The sequence below is a fragment of the Caretta caretta genome, chromosome 3 (genome assembly GCF_965140235.1).
Source record: "Caretta caretta isolate rCarCar2 chromosome 3, rCarCar1.hap1, whole genome shotgun sequence".
In the NCBI taxonomy this organism is placed as follows: domain Eukaryota; kingdom Metazoa; phylum Chordata; order Testudines; family Cheloniidae; genus Caretta; species Caretta caretta.
Window position 1 is genome coordinate 109,166,303 of NC_134208.1, and position 20,205 is coordinate 109,186,507.

General features: G+C 41.2%; 1 long non-coding RNA gene across 2 annotated transcripts in view; it reads right to left on the reverse strand.

Annotated features, from left to right (window-relative positions):
• The window catches only part of LOC125634107 (uncharacterized), a 65,238-nt gene extending 64,338 nt beyond the window's left edge, over positions 1 to 900 (reverse strand). For both annotated transcript variants that reach the window (XR_007355800.2, XR_007355797.2), the window contains exon 1: positions 781 to 900. This is a non-coding gene — a long non-coding RNA (uncharacterized LOC125634107). The remainder of the gene's footprint in view (positions 1 to 780) is intronic.
• Positions 901 to 20,205: the final 19,305 nt, after the last annotated feature.

Sequence of the window (20,205 nt, forward strand, 5' to 3'; positions counted from 1 at the left end):
TGGATGGGTATTGCTCAAGGACATATTTGGGGGCCAAGATCCTTACCTGCTCCAGCCCCTTTACACCAGGTAAAAGAGCAAGAGTGTCAAAAAGGGTTCCTAAAAGCCCCATACTCATTTAGGGAAGGCTTCTCCTAGCATAGGCACCTCAGAACACAGATTAAAAGCTGCCCTTTGAGGACCTGTAACGGGGTCACACTCACCTCTCACAAGCACCCCTGTCTCAGTGCATGTACCCACATGCTTTGCGTGGTGAGTCCCTGTGGCTGAGTCCCACATAATCTGTATGTGAAATAAAAGCCTCTTCTGGGGTAAGAAGTCCAGCAGGGGGCCTACCTCAGTGCCCTCTGTAACATCTTTTTAACTGCAGCCCTATCCCTGGGCTTAATCAGTCCAATAGGGCCTATCACAGTACTCTGGTTTGAACTCTCTCCCCCCCAGCCACTTCTCAGCACTCTCAAATTGTCCCAGCTGTTCAAGCAGTCCCAGCTCTGGTGTGGGGGCTCCCTCCCCAGAAACTCTTTGCCTCTCTGGGCCTAGCTCTCCTCCTACACTACTAAAAAGAGTTCAGTTTTCCTTCTGGGGTGCATTAAAGTCCAGTCTTTAGGCATCAAATTCTTTCAGTGGCTAAGGGAAGAACCCAGGCCTGCCCTCTACTCCACATCCCAGTCCAGGGATCCTATAGATAGTAGTCATCCACCACATCCCTTTAGTTAAACTGTCACTGCTATGATTCCCTGCACCACTTCCCCTCAACCCCAGCTCATTCTTCACCCTTACCTCAGGGCCTTGTCCTGGTTGAGCCCCAGAAGCCAGCCAAGAGCACCTTCACATTCCCTTGGTCTCTGCCAGCACTGCTCTATCCAAGGGCCTGTTGCTCCCTTAGCCAGCCCATCCACACTCCCCCAACTCCAACAGGGAACTGATCTCCCTCTAGCCCTGCAGCTCTTCTTATATTCGCCTGTTGGGCCCTGATTGGCTGCTCTCTGCAGCCTCTCTCTGATTGGCTGCATCCCACGCTGCCACTCTAGGCCACTTGGAGAACTCTCTCCACTGTCCTTTTTGGGGTGGGGTGCAGCAGGGTCATGAGGCCTCCATTAGAAGGACTCAGGGCCTAGACCCCCCCCCATAGTACCCCTTCATAAGGTTTGGCCTAGGGAGTGTGCAAGGGACAGGGCTGAGGGTTTGAAGGGCATGTTTTGGGCATGGATCGAGCACACAGGGCTGCAGATATTCTGAGTAATACTGCAGCCTGTAAGGCAGCCCAGGGTGTCTGTTGTAATAAAGACAGACCCCCGTGGCTGTCTAACATGCTGAGGGTCTCTCCAGCCCTAGGAGCATCCCAAAACAAGAGGTTGCAAAGGTGGCTTAAAACTACCATAGCCTTCCCTCACTCTTGGCTGTGAGCTCCATACTGTACCTCTAAGAGGCGGAGCATAGAATCTTCCCCTGAGAGTTTTATATTTTCCATGGTGCATTTGACCCTTTAATCAGGCTAGATAGCCCTCTAAGGTATTTTTCATGTATTCTTTGTTTGTTTTGCGTTAACTACTACTACAGTCGACAAAAAGATTTCAGCTCACATTTTAGTGTTATGGGTCCCACAAAAACAATGGCTAGCATTATTTTTGGTTTCGTTCTTTTCTCAGTGATGGATGTTTGAAATATTTAGATGATATTTAAGCACTGAGAATCTGGACCATTTTTAAAGGTATAAATGACTATACAATGACATACCATAGAGAAACAGCACCTAGAAACTGAAGAATATTCTCCACCAGAATTACTTAAAGATGGGGCAAATATGGGACTTACTCAAAATATGCTTTTAAGAATAGCATGAGGCAGTATTATCAGCCTCAGAGGTTCAAAAATCATGAGTCAGAGTCCAAAAAATCATGAGATTGCCCTCAAAATCATAACTCTCTCTGCTTTTCAATGGGTGTGAAACTTATCATCTCTGAGTCTCATCAGTTTCACCATTTGTAAAATGTGGATAATGATACTGAACTCCTTTGTCAAGCACTTTGGGTACATCTCCACTGCAAAGAAAAACCCATGGCTGGCCCATGTGAGCCAACTTGGGCTGAAGGACCCTGTGATGTGGGAGGGTCCCAGAACTCAGGCTGCAGCCTGAGTCTGGAAGTCTACACAGCAATGAAACAGCCCCGCAGCCTGAGTTCTGCAAACCTGAGTCAGCTGCCATGGGTCAGCTGCTGGTGTCTAGTTGCTGCAGTGACAAATCCTTTGAGATCTACTGATGAGAAATGTTAGACAAGAACTAAACATTATTACTATACTTAGAATGTATTTTTCTAAAATTTGTAGAGATTAAAAATTACTTTGGTCCAAGATCTGGGGCTTTCTATATTCAATCTTGGATCATGTATTGAAACCCAATGGTTGACCAAAGGATCCAGTGACAACCTGAAAAACCAATAATTACCAAATCATCAAGACTATAAGTGAACATTTCATGCCACTGGAAATCTGAGGATGCCAGATTTCCAGTGAAACAAAGCATTCATTTCTAAGTTTGGCTGGTTTTGAGATATCAAATCTTAAAATCATATCACTATTTGGTTCATTTTATGTTTTCATTTGAATTCCAACATAACTGTAGTGGTCAGTTCTCAGGAACCCATAGAAAACCATGCTCTATTACTCTCAATCACTATAAATAATTCTTCCATTTGTGAAATTTTGACTGGTAAAATCCTATGTACAATACATAAAATCAAATGGTGTGTAATGGATGACATTGTACTTGGTAGCCAATGCTGTTTTGTATTTTCTGTCCATGTCCTGTTATATTTTACAGATGTGACATTGAATGGACAAGTCGAAAGTGCTTCTTTAAGGCAGGAAAATTATGTTAGGATTATCACTCACCAAAAAGGGACAGACTCAACAGATCTGAAGTGTGTGCTAAATAAATCCTTATACCAAACTGAGGAAGGAGACTGACATTTTATGGCTAAGGTTATAAGTAGTGGCTTTAATTCTGCAGACCTGAAATTGGTCTATAATATGAGCCCTCATCATTATATAATAATAATAATTAATAATAAAATAATATCACCTCACACTTAGACAGTGGTTTTTATCAATAGATCTCAAAATGCTTTACAAAGGAGGTAAGCATGATTATCCCCAGTTTACAGATGAGGGCACTGAAACACAGAGATGACAAGTTTCAGTCCCCATTGAAAGGCAGTGAAAGTTATATGTATTCTGAAAATTCTGAAGCCCTTTAGTGACAAAGGAAGATCCCAGATGTAGGAGAAGGAACTCAGTATTCATGTTTTTTCCAAGTAAAAGCTATCAGGGCCTGATCCAAACCCAGTGACATCAATTGGGGTCTTTCCATTCACTTCAGTGAGCTTTGGATCATCCCTTAAAAGAGCCCGGTCAGCAGAACTATAGTTTTCTCCTTTCCTACAGGTGAACATTAGCAGGACTATGAACAAGCAATAGAGGAAATGGTATAGATTGTACAATTATGTAATTGCAAATAATACTACTTTTTAAGAATTTACTGTGAACATCTGTATAGTTCTTTTCATGTGAGGATTTCCAAGTGCTTTACGAACTTTAATAAATAAAAGTTGAAAGAATAAATAATAATTCTAAAGCCCCATTGCATGAGACCTTACCTTAGACCTTAGTCCATCCCATGCTTTGCTGCACATTGGGCTACCCACATTTGCCATCCTTGCCTGTCAACTGCCCTTCTCCCCAAATCTTCCCATTTCATGTTGAGGTGCTTGATGTCATTCAGAACTGTTCGTTTCCATGTTATTCGTAGTCTTCCTCTCTTTCTTCATGCATTTTCTGGCTTCCATTCAAGGGCGGTATTTGGTAAGTGTTCCTTTTCCATTCTCAGCACATGTCCCCGCCACTGATGTCGTCTTTTCTAGTTTATTTATGAGAGGGTGCCTTGTCCAGTCATTTTTCTGACTTCTTCATTCATCTTTCTATCTCCATATATTATTCCCAATATTCTTCTCAGACATTTGTGATGAAATGCATCCAGCTTTTGTGTATCTTTCTTGGTAAGTTGCCATGTCTCTGTCATACATATAAAGGAAAGAGTAACCACCTTTCTGTATACAGTGCAATAAAATCCCTCCTGGCCAGAGGCAAAATCCTTTCACCTGTAAAGGGTTAAGAAGCTAAGGTAACCCCGCTGGCACCTGACCCAAAATGGCCAATGAGGGGACAAGATTCTTTCAAATCGGAGGCAGGGGAACAAAGGGTTTGGGCTGTCTGTGCGATGCTTTTGCCGGGAACAGATCAGAAATTCAAGCCTTCCAATTCCTGTAAAGTTAGTCAGTAATCTAGCTAGAAAATGCGTTAGATTTTCTTTTGTTTAATGGCTTGTAAAATAAGCTGTGCTGGAGGGAATGTATATTCCTGTTTTTGTGTCTTTTTGTATCTTAAGGTTTTGCCTAGAGGGATTCTCTATGTTTAGAATCTGATTATCCTATAAAGTATTTACCATCCTGATTTTACAGAGGTGATTCTTTTACCCTTTCTTTAAATAAAATTCTTCTTTAAGAACCTGATTGATTTTTCATTGTTCTTAAGATCCAAGGATTTGGGTCTGTGTTCACCTGTACCAATTGGTGAGGATTATTATCAAGCCTTCCCCAGGAAAGGAGGTGTAGGGCTTGGGGGGATATTTTGAGGGAAGACGTCTCCAAGTAGGCTCTTTCCCTGTTCTTTGTTTAAAATGCTTGGCGGTGGCACCATACAGTTCAAGGACAAGGCAAAGTTTGTACCTTGGGGAAGTTTTTAACCTAAGCTGGTAAGAATAAGCTCAGGGGGTCTTTCATGCAGGTCCCCACATCTGTATCCTAGAGTTCAGAGTGGGGAAGGAACCTTGACAGTCTCATTGCTATATGTTGTGATGGTGATAACAGTTGCTTTGTACATATTCAGTTTTGTCTTGAGGGAAATGTTTTTGAGTTGCCAGATGTTTTTGAGTCTTCCAAATGCAGAGTTTGCCTTCCTGATCCTTCTTCTTATTTCCTTGGAACTAGTACCATCTTGGCTGATGGTACTTCCAAGATACAGAAAATTGTTCACCTTCTCCAATTTCTCTTCTTCAATTTTGATTTCTGTCCCTGTAGTCCCCATTAACATGACTTTACATTTATTTGCATTGTATCTCAAACCTGTCTTCTCCATTACTTCTTTTACTTGGTTTGTGCTTTTTTGTAGACCGTTGGCATCTTCACTGATAAGAGCGATGTTGTCAGCAAAGCGTAGATCAAATAGCCTTGAATTGTTCCATTTTAGGCCATATGTATCGCTGTCGCATTGTTTTAATCTATAGTTGATGACTAGCATAAACTAAAAAGGAGACAGGACGCACCCCTGCCTTGCATCTGTCTTGAAGCTGAATGGCTTACTCAATCCATTTTCCATTTTAATGCAGCATTTTGAGTTGGGGTAGAATGCCTTCATAATGTTGATTAATTTTGCTGGAATTCCTTATTGCTCCACATTTTGCCACCAGTGCCAGTACCAAGCCTGGATCAAAAAGGAGGAGGGTTGGTTGATGGGGCGGCTTTCTGTCACCGTAAAAAAAAAAAGTTTTAGCTACAGAAACTACTCACATAAACCCCATTGTATGAGTCAGAGCCAAAAATGAGATCTAAGAATGGATAGCTTAAAATGGTTGTTTTCTCAGTAATTAATTCCAGGTTCCTATCCTAATGCCTAACAAATCCTGGAAGTCAACACTACAGTTTTAAACAGTTTTGATTGTTTTGGTTTTATGGTTTTCAGGAGTACGTAAAAGAGCAAAACACTCTGCCAGAAAGACAGATGCCAAATAATAATGGCTGGAGCCTCCTCTGCCTGGAAAACATGCATGAGGCAAGGTGATTTTTATCTACTTTGAAACAATGTTAGTTACCACCACTCATAACAAGGGTTATTACAAGGGTCTAGTTATCAATACCAAAAAATGCTTTCGAATCATAGAGTATGGCCTCACTTTATCCTCTAACAAGGCACGAATAGGAGTCATCTGCACTGTGTGAGTGCACTGCAACATAATTGAAAGCAATGGCTGGCAACGTGAGCTCTGGCTTCCGTTGCATAATAAGGTGAAGATTTTAAATAATACTCAAGCAGAGTACTGAAATAATGTAAAATACTGGGGCCAAACAGACCTTAGCCAAACACTCTTGATCAACCTTGCGAACATTAGAAAAATAAAATCGTAGAAAGTTGCCTAGGTGCAAACTACTGACTTGCCACTTCATACCAGACTGTTGTGATATATTATGTAACTTTGAGAACTACAGTGTTTCAGCATCTACTACGATGTGAAATGTTAACAGTGGGAAAAGAAAAGCCATGTCTGGTATCTTGATTCAGTGAAACGAGAGAGACGAGGTAGGTGAGGTAATATCTTTTTTGGGACCAACTGCTGTTGATGAAACAAACACGCTTTGGAGCTTGGAGCGACACAGAGCTCTTATTCAGGTATGGGAAAGGTAATCCGTCATAGTGCAATATAAGGTGGAACAGATTGTTAAGCACAAGGAGTAAATACATGTTGCAAGAGACCATTCAGAATGAAATGGGCAATTAGCAACTCTGCCGTCATAGGGCAAAAGAGAACTAGTAAGTTACAGATTGTTGTAATGAAACATAAAACCAGTGTCTCTACTGAGCCCATGATTTTTAGTGTTGAGAAAAGTTATGAATTTAAGTCACGAATTCAGTGACATGGTCATTCTGACACTGCTCAGTTCAATTTATTGAACTGAATTCTACTTTACTACCTTTTCCCCCCATAGCAATTAGAACAATATCATTAGCAATACTGACCTGGATTCTTCAGCTGTGTAGTGTGAAACAATGATCTGGACACAGGTAAAAGTCGTATGAGTCAGGTGCGTGAAATAGAAGTCTAATTTGTAGACTGGTGCAGTTCAGTGCCAATGTTACTGTGATCTTTTAGTCAGGGTTGGGGCATGCAGGAGGGAAATGAGTGTGGACTTTTCAATAAATAGTCCTTATCTGTGGAACTCCTGGCTTCAGGGAACACCTCTTTCTTGCTCAACCCTCTAGAAATACTAAAGTCATAGAGAACATTCATTTGATTAAATCCAGGGTGAAACTTTGGGGTACAGCGATCCAGGCATTTTCAGTGAAGGCCAACTGACAATGGAACTCCCTGCTTCTGTGAATCAAAGTTACCATGTCTCATTTTTTTAAGAGCTCAGTGGAAGATAAACCTCTTCACAAAGACCTTGCCTTAATAAAGGACACAAAGGAACATGGATAGCCCTACACTTCCCCCATAGCATGAGCCTTCTAAATGACTCTGCTGAAGAAGGCACAGAAAAGATGTCTTATACTTGGACTGTTATGAAGGTCAGTATCCTCAGCTGGTGTAAATTAGTGTTGCTCCACTGATTTCTTAAGCTTTCATTGACTTCTCAGGGGGCCTGATTCTTTCTTCACTTACACCAGTGTAATTCCAGTGACTTCACTGGAGATTCTCCTGATTTTCAGTGGTGTAAGTATGAGGAGAATCCAGCCCAGTACATAGATAAAAGGTGAAAGGTGTTCCAGAGAGACATGGATAGGCGAACAAAGTCCATATTGCCTCATGTTTCATATCTCATGCAGGGGGAAATAATCACAGAACAATCTATTCTCCTGAGTCATTTTCATAGGCCTAATATCCAGTGGTACTGGTGAGCATTCAGTGCGGTATTTCTCATTGAGGAGAGAGTGTAGGAGGTTTATGTGGCAGAGTGAAAGATGAAAATCACAGCATAGGAGCAAGGGAGTGGGAATGGCACTGAGCAAACAATGTAAATCCTGATATGCCTCAGCAAAACACACAGCAGCATGTCTGCCATGTGTAGTGGAAGGTGTGCAAACAGCACTCTGATTACATGCTGGAGATTTACATTTCCGCGGCTGGATCTAAGACAAGATAATTACAGAGCATTTTGCATTGTCCTGTTTGTAAGTAAGTTAGACTGGCAACCAGCAAAATCAAATGGCACAACATGCTCAGAACATATGCCACTGACAATTTAAGTGGACACTGAATAGGCAGCATGCTGTGTAATGTTTTCACTCTGAGAATAGTTCATCTAGTTTCAAGCAGTTTCTCTTGTTCATCAGGTTCAAATTCCCTCTTCCCCATTTCAGGCAATATCAGGCTTGAAAAAGCTTGATTTTGCCACCAAATTTCTTTATGGCATAAATGTAGATACAAACTAAGGGTGAAATCGTGGCCCCAATTAAGTCAGTGGGAGTTTGGCCATTGACGTCAGTGGAGTCAGGATTTCAGCCTAAGACTGACCCTGGCCAACAGGTTGCTTACTTGGGCTGATCTGTTGTTGTTTATGCCACTATTGGTTTCCGGGGAAAAATATATAAAGTCCAATGCCTTCAATTTCATTAAAGATGGCTCCCTCAACGATGCTCGTCGTTTGTCTTTGGGATCAGCTAAAGAATTTCTGTATCTTTATACGCCAGGATGAGAAAAGGAAAATTGCACTGGCAAATAGAGCTGTAGAGAGCCACAAAACAATGGCCACACAGTATCTTGACATCACATTGCAATGCACTTGGCATGATCTTGCAGCAGCAGTAGGTGATGGCATTGAGTCACAGTGCTGGAATGGAACAGCACAAGACAATGGCAGACCATACTGCAATTATTTGTGGCTTTCTCACTCCAACTGATTGCAGACAGCCTTTGGCAACTCCTCAAGGCGGGGTGCCACCGATGAAGATACTGCCTAATGTGCTATATATTAGCAGTGAGAAGCAGCACGGTCTACAAAAATGAGCACAGAGTTCAGAACTCCTGAGTACTAATTCCCACTCTGTCTTGATTCATTGTGTGGCTTTTGGCAAACTACTTCACCTCGCTGCCTTAGTTTCTCCATTTGCAACATGGAGTAAGTAATACCTGCATATTTCCCTCCCAAGACTGTTGTGGGGAGTTATTACTTAACGTTTGTGTAGCACTTTGAATGCGTATAGGCTTGGGGCAATTTGTTTTTTTTTTATAATTTTGATGGATAATATCACTGTTTATTTTTAAGCATTTTTCTATTTTGATCTATTTAAATTTTCATAGTTGTGCAAAATTATGAGGTTTAAGCATTTTTTAATCTTCATTGATCTAAATTTTCACAGTTGCCAGAAATTACGGAGGGGAGTCAAACCATCATTATTTAATGACAGTGGACATTGAGATTGAAAAAATTAAAGCTCTATAACCATTGCAACACAAATTGTCAACATCACATGCCAAGATACACAAATTAAATGTCTTTAAATCACACTAAGAAGTTCTCAGGCAGCATTTTTCTTACTTGTCCTATCTGTAAATTTCAATTATTATCACTGGAAATATTATTTCTTTGGTTTGTACGTGTGCAGTGAAATCAACATTTACCAATAAAAATCAAATCTTTCCAAGCATAAATATGTATTTGCATGTACTTATTTGTTCCATCGATATTTTTAAACATGTTTTGGCTTCACCATGCTGTGCAACCTGCCTTGCTGAGTTAGCAGGTACCTATTGCTATAACACCTGTCCTTCCTCCACCAACCTCCTACTGTTTTACCACCACCTTCACTGCAGGGCTCGGATTTTATTATGTTGGGGCCATATTATAGGCAGTGCAGTTAGAGACCCCTATAAGTCATGAGTTAAGTTTGCCCAGTACTTTTCATTTCCCTGCAACTTTGTCAAACTTTAAACAAATGGGCTGAAATTTTCCAAGTCAGCTATCTGCCTCAGGCTGATTTTTCTGGAAAATTTCAGCAAAAGCAGTTGTCATTTCTCAGAACAGAGCTGGGGAAAATACTTTATTTTGCCCATAGTCATAAAAAATTATCTTATAACCATTTCATTGAGAAACTCAAGCAGCTCCAGGCTATGGAGCAGGAATTTTAAATTTGGGGGGGGGGCGGTATCTTTGTGTCAGAGATGTGCCCTTTGCTCTGCTTGACAAAATCTACCCAAATTTGGCAAAGTTCTGAGACTCTGAATATCTTGGCTTACACATGTTCAGCTGGGAATTTAGCTGCCAAACTAACGCTCAAGACTTCATCTGCACTGAGCATGCTCCATCCCCTCACAGTTCCTACTTACTGACCAGACTGCGTGAGTGCCATGTCTACAAAGCGAGTGAACATATTTCATTCCAGGGCTATGGGTGCTGTGCAGGACTTTTCTAGCAATTGCTCCTCCTAGTAGCTGAGGCCCCAGTTGCATGGAGCATGGTATGAGGCAGGAGTCCAGTGGAAAAAGTAATATGTGATCACGTAATTAAAGATTGTATCACCATGTATACACACAAGGGGGTTGAATTAAGGTGTCACGGGCACCCTTAGCTCTGGCATTTCCTAACTTTTCAGTGCTTGACTTTGGAACCTTAACAGTCTTTTAATATAGTTTTTTGTATGTACTAAGTGAATAGATTAGATAACATGTAGGTGGGTCACAGGAATAGTCCCATAGGCTGTATTTCTATTCAATATGTTGCCATATGCTGCTGGTTTCATCTTGTTTGAATGCCTGCAATTTGACCTAAAGGTCAAAATAGCGTGGAGAACATTATAATGGTCTTGCTGGCAGAAGTCAGTTTTTGTACTTTGTAGCTTCATTAGATGGCTTTACATCACAGGATACAGACAAGCAAAGCCAGAATTGATCCTGCTTGACTCAGTCCTAAATGAATGGAAAATGACTGCCTGGTTTGCCAAGGTGGAGCAATAATGGCAGGACAAATCTGTGATTTGGATGAAGCTTTAGTTCTTTATGGCACTTCCTTTCAGTTTTGTGTTTCAGCTGTGGTTTGGGAATTTGCAATATGAAAGATGGTTTTGCAAGAGGATTGTTCAAACAAAAAGAAAATGTCTCTGGATTTGGAAAAATATACTGATTTATTGATGTGTAACTTGAAAATATTTTCTTTTCTTTTTTCTTTTAAGACCAGGGCTACCCATTACTCCACACACATAAGGATCATGGTATTGTGTCATCCCTTATTTTGTAGTGTCGATGAGGGCATGTTATCAAACCACACTTTCCCCCTCTTCCATTAAAAAAAAGACAAAACCACACAGGTAGAAAAGCAGTATGATGTAGAAGTGCTTTATGTGCAGCCTTTAGGTTTGTGACTGGAGTCCCAGGGAGGCCACACTGCAGTTACTTAATTAGGGCAAAAAGAAAAGGAGTACTTGTGGCACCTTAGAGACTAACCAATTTATTTGAGCATAAGCTTTCATGAGCTACAGCTCACTTCATCGGATGCATACTGTGGAAAGTGTAGAAGATCTTTTTATATACACACAAAGCATGAAAAAATACCTCCTCCTACCCCACTCCCCTGCTGGTAATAGCTTATCTAAAGTGATCACTCTCCTTACAATGTGTATGATAATCAAGTTGGGCCATTTCCAGCATAAATCCAGGGTTTAACAAGAACGTCTGCGGGGGGGGGGGAGGTTGGAAAAAACAAGGGGAAATAGGTTACCTTGCATAATGACTTAGCCACTCCCAGTCTCTATTCAAGCCTAAGTTAATTGTATCCAATTTGCAAATGAATTCCAATTCAACAGTTTCTCGCTGGAGTCTGGATTTGAAGTTTTTTTGTTGTAATATAGCAACTTTCATGTCTGTAATCGCGTGACCAGAGAGATTGAAGTGTTCTCCGACTGGTTTATGAATGTTATAATTCTTGACATCTGATTTGTGTCCATTTATTCTTTTACGTAGAGACTGTCCAGTTTGACCAATGTACATGGCAGAGGGGCATTGCTGGCACATGATGGCATATATCACGTTGGTGGATGTGCAGGTGAACGAGCCTCTGATAGTGTGGCTAATGTTATTAGGCCCTGTGATGGTGTCCCCTGAATAGATATGTGGGCACAGTTGGCAATGGGCTTTGTTGCGAGGATAGGTTCCTGGGTTAGTGGTTCTGTTGTGTGGTATGTGGTTGCTGGTGAGTATTTGCTTCAGGGTTGGGAGGCTGTCTGTAGGCAAGGACTGGCCTGTCTCCCAAGATTTGTGAGAGTGTTGGGTCATCCTTCAGGATAGGTTGTAGATCCTTAATAATGCGTTGGAGGGGTTTTAGTTGGGGGCTGAAGGTGACGGCTACTGGCGTTCTGTTATTTTCTTTGTTAGGCCTGAAACCTGTCATTAATTAGGGCAAACTACAAAGAATGGGGCAGACAATCCCCAAAGCTGGTGGTCATTCCAATACTTAGATCCACCAAGCTAGCCACAAAACAGCTTCTGTAATACCTTATTGGTTACCCAGAAGCCAAAACACAGTTCCCCTAAAGCAACCCAGCCTTGGGCTTCCACCCAGACACCCAAGTCAAATATGATGAGAGATTACTGAAAATCTTATTCATCATATAAGAAAGTTCTACCAATCCCAAAGGATCAGGCACATTACCTCCTAAGTTAATGACTATTTGAGATCTTACCCAAATACACGCTTACTCCCAATTCTTATTAACTAAACTAAAATTATTTAAAAAGAAAAGAGAGAGAGTATTGGTTAAAAGATCACTATACATACAGATATGAATATAGTTTTGAGGTTGGTTTCATAGAAGAGATATGAGCTTTAGTGTTTCAAAGAGTTCTTGGATCAGGCTTGAAGCAGTGATGAAATAAACTGTTGGTTTGATAAGTCCCCGGTTGCTTCCAAATAATTGCAAGGTCCTTAGTCCCTTAGTTAGAATGCTGCCATTAGCATAAGTCCATAGTCCAAAGATCAGAGCGGGAAAGAGGAAAAATTGAGATGTTTCTAGGGCCTTTTATAGCTTCTGCCATGTGGAGGGAAACCCATTGTTCTAGTTTGTGGAAAATTACAGATAACAAGATGGAATTTGGAGTCACATGGTTTAGTCACATGCCCTTGCATGCTTTGCTGAGTCATAGCAGAGGCCATTACCCATACTCTAGCTAGAACATTCACATGAAAATCCATTAGGTGTAGATAGGCTTCTTCCATGATGCATTGTGTTTGTTGATAAGTCATCAACTTGAATAGTCCCTTCACAATGTTCTGGCTAAATACCTTCTGGGTGTTGCCACAGGAGAAAACTTTTGAAATACAGGTACATAGTTAATATTCTTAACTTCAGCTACAAAAATGATACATGTATGCAAAATATGATTGTCCTATTCAGCAAATTATAAGTTTTCCATAGACCTCCTTACTTGACACACTTTGTACAAGATTTGTTGCACTTATATAACAGTGGTAGCAACAATGAAGTACCTGGTCATATTTTAATTATATAATGTCATAGGGTTAAATCCCTTCTGTGGTCTGGGTAATCAGAGCAGAATATCTGGAATTGGGGATCACAGATTCTACCACCCATAGAGTGACTTTGAGCAAGTCATTTAGCCGCTTATCCACTTCCAGAGAACCCCACAGGAGGATGCTCAGGGGAGAACATCACAACGAAGATTTCCTCATGGAGTTACTCATTCTATTTGGTGGGAGAGCAGGGTATGCATCTCTTCCTATGTGGAATAGGTTGTGGCAACCATAACCCCTGGGAGCTTTGGGTGTGTTCTATGCAGAAAAGGTAATGCAGTCCCATGTTGTATTAGCTTTTCTACCTAAATTCTGTAGGACCAAAGGTGTAGACAAAGTGCATCCATCCCAATCTGCATCCCTTTGACCTGAACTCACAAAAGTGGGGGCAAGTCCCCACTTCAGTACAGGAGTGAGAGGTCCACTTGTGGAGGATCCCATGAATTCACAGATCTGAATGGGACAGGGGGAGAATGATGCAGGCCTTTGTGATTAAATGGTCTTGGTTGAAATGTAGCTTGTCCAATTTGGGTGAAAGGTGGCAGGAGGCTGTGTAAAACTGTTCTTGAAAGAGTCAAATAAATAGTGTGAAAAGAGTTTCAAGGTTTCTGCTGAACTCACAGAATTCTTGTAGCAACAGACCAGTTATCTGTTGCTTCTCATAGCATCTAATAATTATCTTAAAAGAAGAGGAAAGATAATTTGATTGGACAGTTTTGATGGTTGTTTTTTGTTGTTGGGTTTTTTGATTGCGGGTCGGGGGGCGCTGAGTAGACTTTGGCAAATCGCTTTACATGGCAGGAGGCTTGCTGGGCAGAATTGTTCTCACCCTGTTGACCAGCGTCTATCTCATTGTCTACCGCCACATACTGGGCCTGATCCAGGTATTTATCATCATTCCACTGGGCCTTTTTATTCCTGATCTTGAAGGATATTCTGACCAGACTGAATGATCAGAGGGAACCAAAAGCCATTGCCATCTCCAAGGGTATGGTCTGAGTAGCTCTTGAGATGTGAACATAAGGTTTATGCTACCTCCCATTTTACATTTCCTACTTCTTTCCTGTCTCTCTCTCTTTGCCTCCTGTCTCGTAAAAGCCTGGCATAACCAGACAAGACAAATCTAACCTTACAACACTGTGCTGCCATTAAGACAAGATCAATGAATGTACCAATCTGGGCAGCAGGTTTGGAGGAAGCCCTTGGACCCAAAAAGCTTAGATCCAAGGATCTCTGAAGGTGTCTCATGATTACAAAGCACTACGATTGCTGTGCTGATAGGGGATCAAGAGAGAGCACTGGCAAGAAGGGATCCAGGAGTATCATTGCAGAGCTGTTTCTTGCCTCTACTGGGGCAGAGCAATAGAGGAGGCAGAAGGTCTTCAGGACTCTAAATGGGAAATGGAGGAGAAATAAGGACCATCTATGCTGGTGGGGGCAATTGAAGAAGAAGGATCCGCAGACACTTAAAGGAGGATCAGTGAAGGGCCCTCAGGTCTTGGAATGAGGGCCAGAAGAAGAGGGAGTCACATTATTGAGAGTTGACCCCAGAAAGAGTGTGAGAGAGGAGTTGCTTTTTTGAATATAACAGATATAAAGTATTCTTGAGTATAGTTTGAATTCAGGCCCTAATTGAAGATACAACCTGCAAGTTCATCCCTTCAGCATCCCTTTTTTAGCACTATTCTGTCCCAGTCTGTTATGATTCAATGCTATAGTAACAGTGTGGAAGTTAGTTTCAGGGGCAGTATCATTTGACATCCACAGCTACCAGAGCACATTTCTGATGCATCTGTCTGTCCGTTGACATGCATGAGAGATAGAGCAACCTCAAAAGGCTTAGAGTTTTGCTTTGGATCAAGTAAGCATCCAGAAGTGTAAATGTTTATCCATTCTTTCGGCAACTTTTGTTTCTGAAAAATTGGACTAGACATTTCATAAAACAGACATTCCCAGGAGATATCCAACATGTCTGATTCTGCTCTCAGATGGACACCAGAAGAGAAAGAAAAATTTATCAAATATTTTAGAAACTCAAAAAAAAGGGGGGGGGGGGTTGGGGGGTTTCCTAGAAACAGAAGAAAGTCCTGAGTGTTTAGATAGTTAAAAAAATTATTCTATCCTTGCTGTTCAGTTCAAGAAGATGAATGATCTAGAACATTTGGATCTTGGTAATCTGAGAAACTAAAGAAGGAAAACAGAAGAAATGATACTTAGAAAGTGGTGAGAGAGAAGAAAAGAACATTTGTTACTAAAGCAGTGAAGGAATGAGAAAATGAAGAGGTTGCTGAAGGGACTGATAGATACTCAAGGTGGTTGCTGAGACAGGGAAACAAAGAAATATTGTTCTTAACTACTCTCAGTCAACATCTCTTCCAGCAACATCTTTCTCTCACCTTCCTCCCTCAAACTACACATCATGGTGTGTAGAAAGTAGAAGCACCGGAAGTAATAGTAATGTGGAGTTGCACTGTACCATGCACCATGTGCAGTGGTGGTATAGATTAGAAGCAAGCAGGGTTTTGGGAGAATAGCAAAGGAGGCCTACTATTTAATTAACCATTTAGCACTGGAATGTTGCTGCCATTTCTGTGCAACAGAAGCATTTAGCATTGTTCTCTATGCTGACATTCCATTAGTATACTGGCACTTGAAACAGGATATACCAGATATGTGGGGCCATACCGAGGGTAAACATTACACATATTACACTATGTGCACCGAATGAGTTAAGAGATAGAATAAATAGTACACTGAATGGGTTAAATGATCCAAACCCTAGAAGTTGTCGGGAATCTTTTCCCAAAGAGAGTGTTTTCAACCTTTCCATGTGTAAAGACGATACACTATGTAGGAGAAAGGCTGCTCCTTGATTATATTGGGTCACGAATGTAATGTTTTTCCATGTAGCTTTCCAAGCTATAGCTAGTTCAAGCCTTGAAAAGTGATGTGAACAGTGAGGTACAAACACATAGTTGAATATAGATTAAATCCAACACATGAGAACTTTTTTTTCCTCAGTTTTAGTGGCTACGCTTTGACAGTTCAGTTTCATAATAACCAACCTCATTTTTCAAGTCAAATTCCTGCTCTACTGCTTTTCACACTATTTCAGAGATGTGAATTACCCCAGATCAATGTTAGTGTCAAAAAACAGATGGGACTACAAATAATAAGAGCTAATATTTAGCTGTTCCTTTAAATTATTGGAAATAATCATGAGTACTTGGCAATAGGTGCCTGTCAGTGGTAACAATGCGATATACCAAACCACACAGCAGACACTCATCTGATTAATATCTTCTCCATTGATACGAATGGGGCTACTGGTGAAGTAAGGCCCTTCTCAGCATGAGTAAGGTGGCGGAATGAGGCTCTGTGTTCATGAACATAAGAATGGCCATACTGGGTCAGACCAAACATCCATCTAGCCCAGTATCCTGTCTTCCGACAGTGGCATATGCCAGGTACCACAGAGAGAATGAACAGAACAGGCAATCCTCAAGTGATCCATTCCCTGTCGCCCGTTCCCAGCTTCTGGCAAACAGAAGTCCTCAGTCTTTCTGTAAAGCAAACAATGCTCATTGTTGTACTTACTTCTCTCCCACAAAATTCTGTCACTTGCTTCTTCATTCCTTTCAGTGCAACAGTGGTGGACTTCCCCTGGAAGCATTATAGCTGGCCACCACTTATCTAGCTTACCACCTTATACTGTATGCAAGAAATGCACATCCATTTCAATCGCAGTATAAAAAGTCACATTCTAACATCTGCCTTCTATCTGTGAGCTGTTAAATCATACAAAAATCAGTCAATGGAGACACACTGAAATGCCTGTGCGCAATTTTGGAAACCACTAGGCATTGGACACCAAAAGCACAGAACATAAAAGCAGCAAAAGGCATGTAAACATGCTCATTAAGGATAGTTGACGCCTGGAAACACCAAAATGCTGTGGCTGACCCAACTTCAGGATCCACCCCACATAGATATTTCCTCGCATGTCGCCTATCTCACTCACAAATTCTTTCTAAAGCACCCCTCCTTATTGCCTCACCCTTGGCAATATATTGGGAAGCTGACACTAATAACATAACTCCCCTCATTTCATCACAGGTGTTTGTGTCTATATGAGATATATACAGCATACCAACTAGTACACACACAGTTGTGATAAGGAGAGGGAGGTTATAACTAGAATGGTATGAGCTACTGAAAGTATTGTTTGTATTTGTGCCTTTTAATATATCCAAATGTGTATACTATCATTTTGTAATAACTTTATTAAACAAATTAACTTACTGAACCTGCCTTGATTTTGTCCTCTTTCCTCTGCCCTTTCCTAGTTCTTAAGTCCAATATTTCCTTTCTTCTTCTGTATGTGATATTTAAATGCCTGTTTTCCCTCCCTCTAATTTCTTCATGCTCTCTTTCCCCTTCATCCCTTTCATTCTCTGCATTCCCATTGTTCCCTTGTATTCTTCACTTGCACTTTCCCCAATAACGCCATTAGAAGGGGGAAGAAAAGAAACCTCAAACATATTTCTCCCCAGTTGCTCTCTTGGGCGGTTTGCTCCTCAGCCCCCACAGAATAAGACATTGGGCTCTGCCGAGAGCGCTGCAGAATCCTCAGGATAGTACCTGTAACGTCACTGAGAAGTCAGCATCCCCTGAGTCAAGATTCAGTGTTCATTCATCATTGCCATGTACTCTACTCTGAAACCTGTCTCCTCTCTTTGTCATTGTACCATACTTATGAGGTACCTGAGCTTAAAGCAAAGGCAAAAACACCTATTGCCTTCAAGAATATCTGGCATTTACTGCACAACTTTTAATGGTACCTGGGTTCGTGGTTTAGCTGCATATTTCGGAAACCATAGTGATGCGAAAAATGAACATCAGTCTTTTGGGAATTTCCAACTAAAATATCAAGGTTTTTAAAGATGCAGATTTCCTTGCTAATGCCTGGGAGTCCTGCCAGCATAAATACAGACTTTTTTGTTTCATTGGGACATCTGTACATGATTCAATCAAATGGAGGCTCTAGAAGATTAATTTGAATTATCAGTTACTGTGCTTTTGGCATTTTGCTGAATTTTGAAAAAGATGATTCTTGGAGTTAACATTTATACTTTTTATGAGTAGTTTCTAGGCAGTGGCCTGGTTACAGATACACTGCAGCAATTCCTTGCCGATTTTAGTAAAGAATTTTGTTTCAGCTATGTGACTCCTTCAGCTCTGCAGGAAACGAGAATGTCCAGTTCAGACAAACACCAGCTTCAGCAGAGCAGGAGGGCAGAGCTTAAGGCACATGTTGTTCTGTGTCGTTGGGAACTTCTTGAGTAATAATGGTGAGACATACAGGACAGCTAGTAAGAGTCTTTATTTCATATGACTTGGGTCAGAGCTACAGAGGTCACTTGACAGGGGTCAATATACACTGACTCAGTGGCTACTAATAAAGTTTCCTGATATTTAAAAAAAGCAAAGAAAGATTAAGGTATAGGTAAGGGGAAATATGCATATAGGACTCCTTGTTGTTTTTACTCTTCACACTGTATGCTCTGTATCTTGGGGTGAAAGAATAAATAATGCTTTATTCAGAAGACACTGTTTCAGTATCACTGCAAACTTAGGCTGTCACAGGCTTTTGAAGGAAACTCTTTAAGATGTCAAATCCAGTGAGGCCTGTTGTGTTAACATGGTTGGGAAACTGCGGGGCTGCAGGCCAGAGTTCCAGTCCGTGAGTGGTTGGACCACATGGGTCAACCAAGCATGAGGAGCAGGAAGCCAGGCCTGTCCCCTGAGGGGTGCACTCAAGAGGGACAAAAAGGAGCCTAACACGCAGGTCGCCTGATAACTATGGCCAAAACCTAGCAGCTAAAACCATCAGCTACAAACTAACACAACATAACTCAAAAAAATAAATGTAAAGAATGAAAATCAAGATACAGGGCCTGAACCCCCTTTAGAAATGAGACAACTATCCTGCCTAAAATTTGCACATCTGCCAGTAACTACTAATTCTGAACCTCTGTGGCTTCTGTTCCCCAGTCACTTTCTTATGCTCAGAATAGTTCATCCTGTAGTGACCTGTTCAGTTTCTAAGGCTCCACCAACTAGATGCTGTGGTTGATGCTCATGGTGATTTTCATTGACAGTGACTGGTGAGCATTTGTTACTTCTGCCAGTGCACAGACACAGACACTAGCTTTCTGGATGCCCTCAAGAAACAGAGAGTCAGTGTCCTCTTGGTTTTGTGTGGGACACTAGATAAGACTAACCTTCAGGGTTGGTTATGATGTATGCTCTGTGGACCTGGCGGATGGTATAGCTATTATCTTGGCAGATCTCTAGCCATTTTCTTTTTGGAATCCAACATTCTCTCCCATTTGCAATGAGAAGGTGGGTGTTTAGCATTTTGTCATAGTGATTCTTCTATTCTACTTGCCTGGCATATTATAACTATTTCGGGGTTAATGGCCCTCGGCTCCAGAAGCTTGTTAGATTTTGAAACTAAACATTTTGTTCTTACACCCATCATAATAAAATGTGACCTCTTAGGGCATGCCTCAGCCCTGCTATGCTATGGTTAAGGGAGCAATTGGACTCTTTGGGCTAATGACATAACATTCCTTTTGCATCTAATGCTGTCATTTTGACTTCCAAGCCACATGCATCCACTTCTAAGTGTGCTCCCAGCAGCTGTAACCAAAATCAATTAATACAAAAGATGGTCAGTTCCTGAGAAGTATAAAACACTTTTCCCCCCAAAATGGAAACCTCTCCTTTATCATGCCAGTGGAGAAGTAACTTTTTATCAGATAGACTCTGATCCACAAAGAAAACCAGG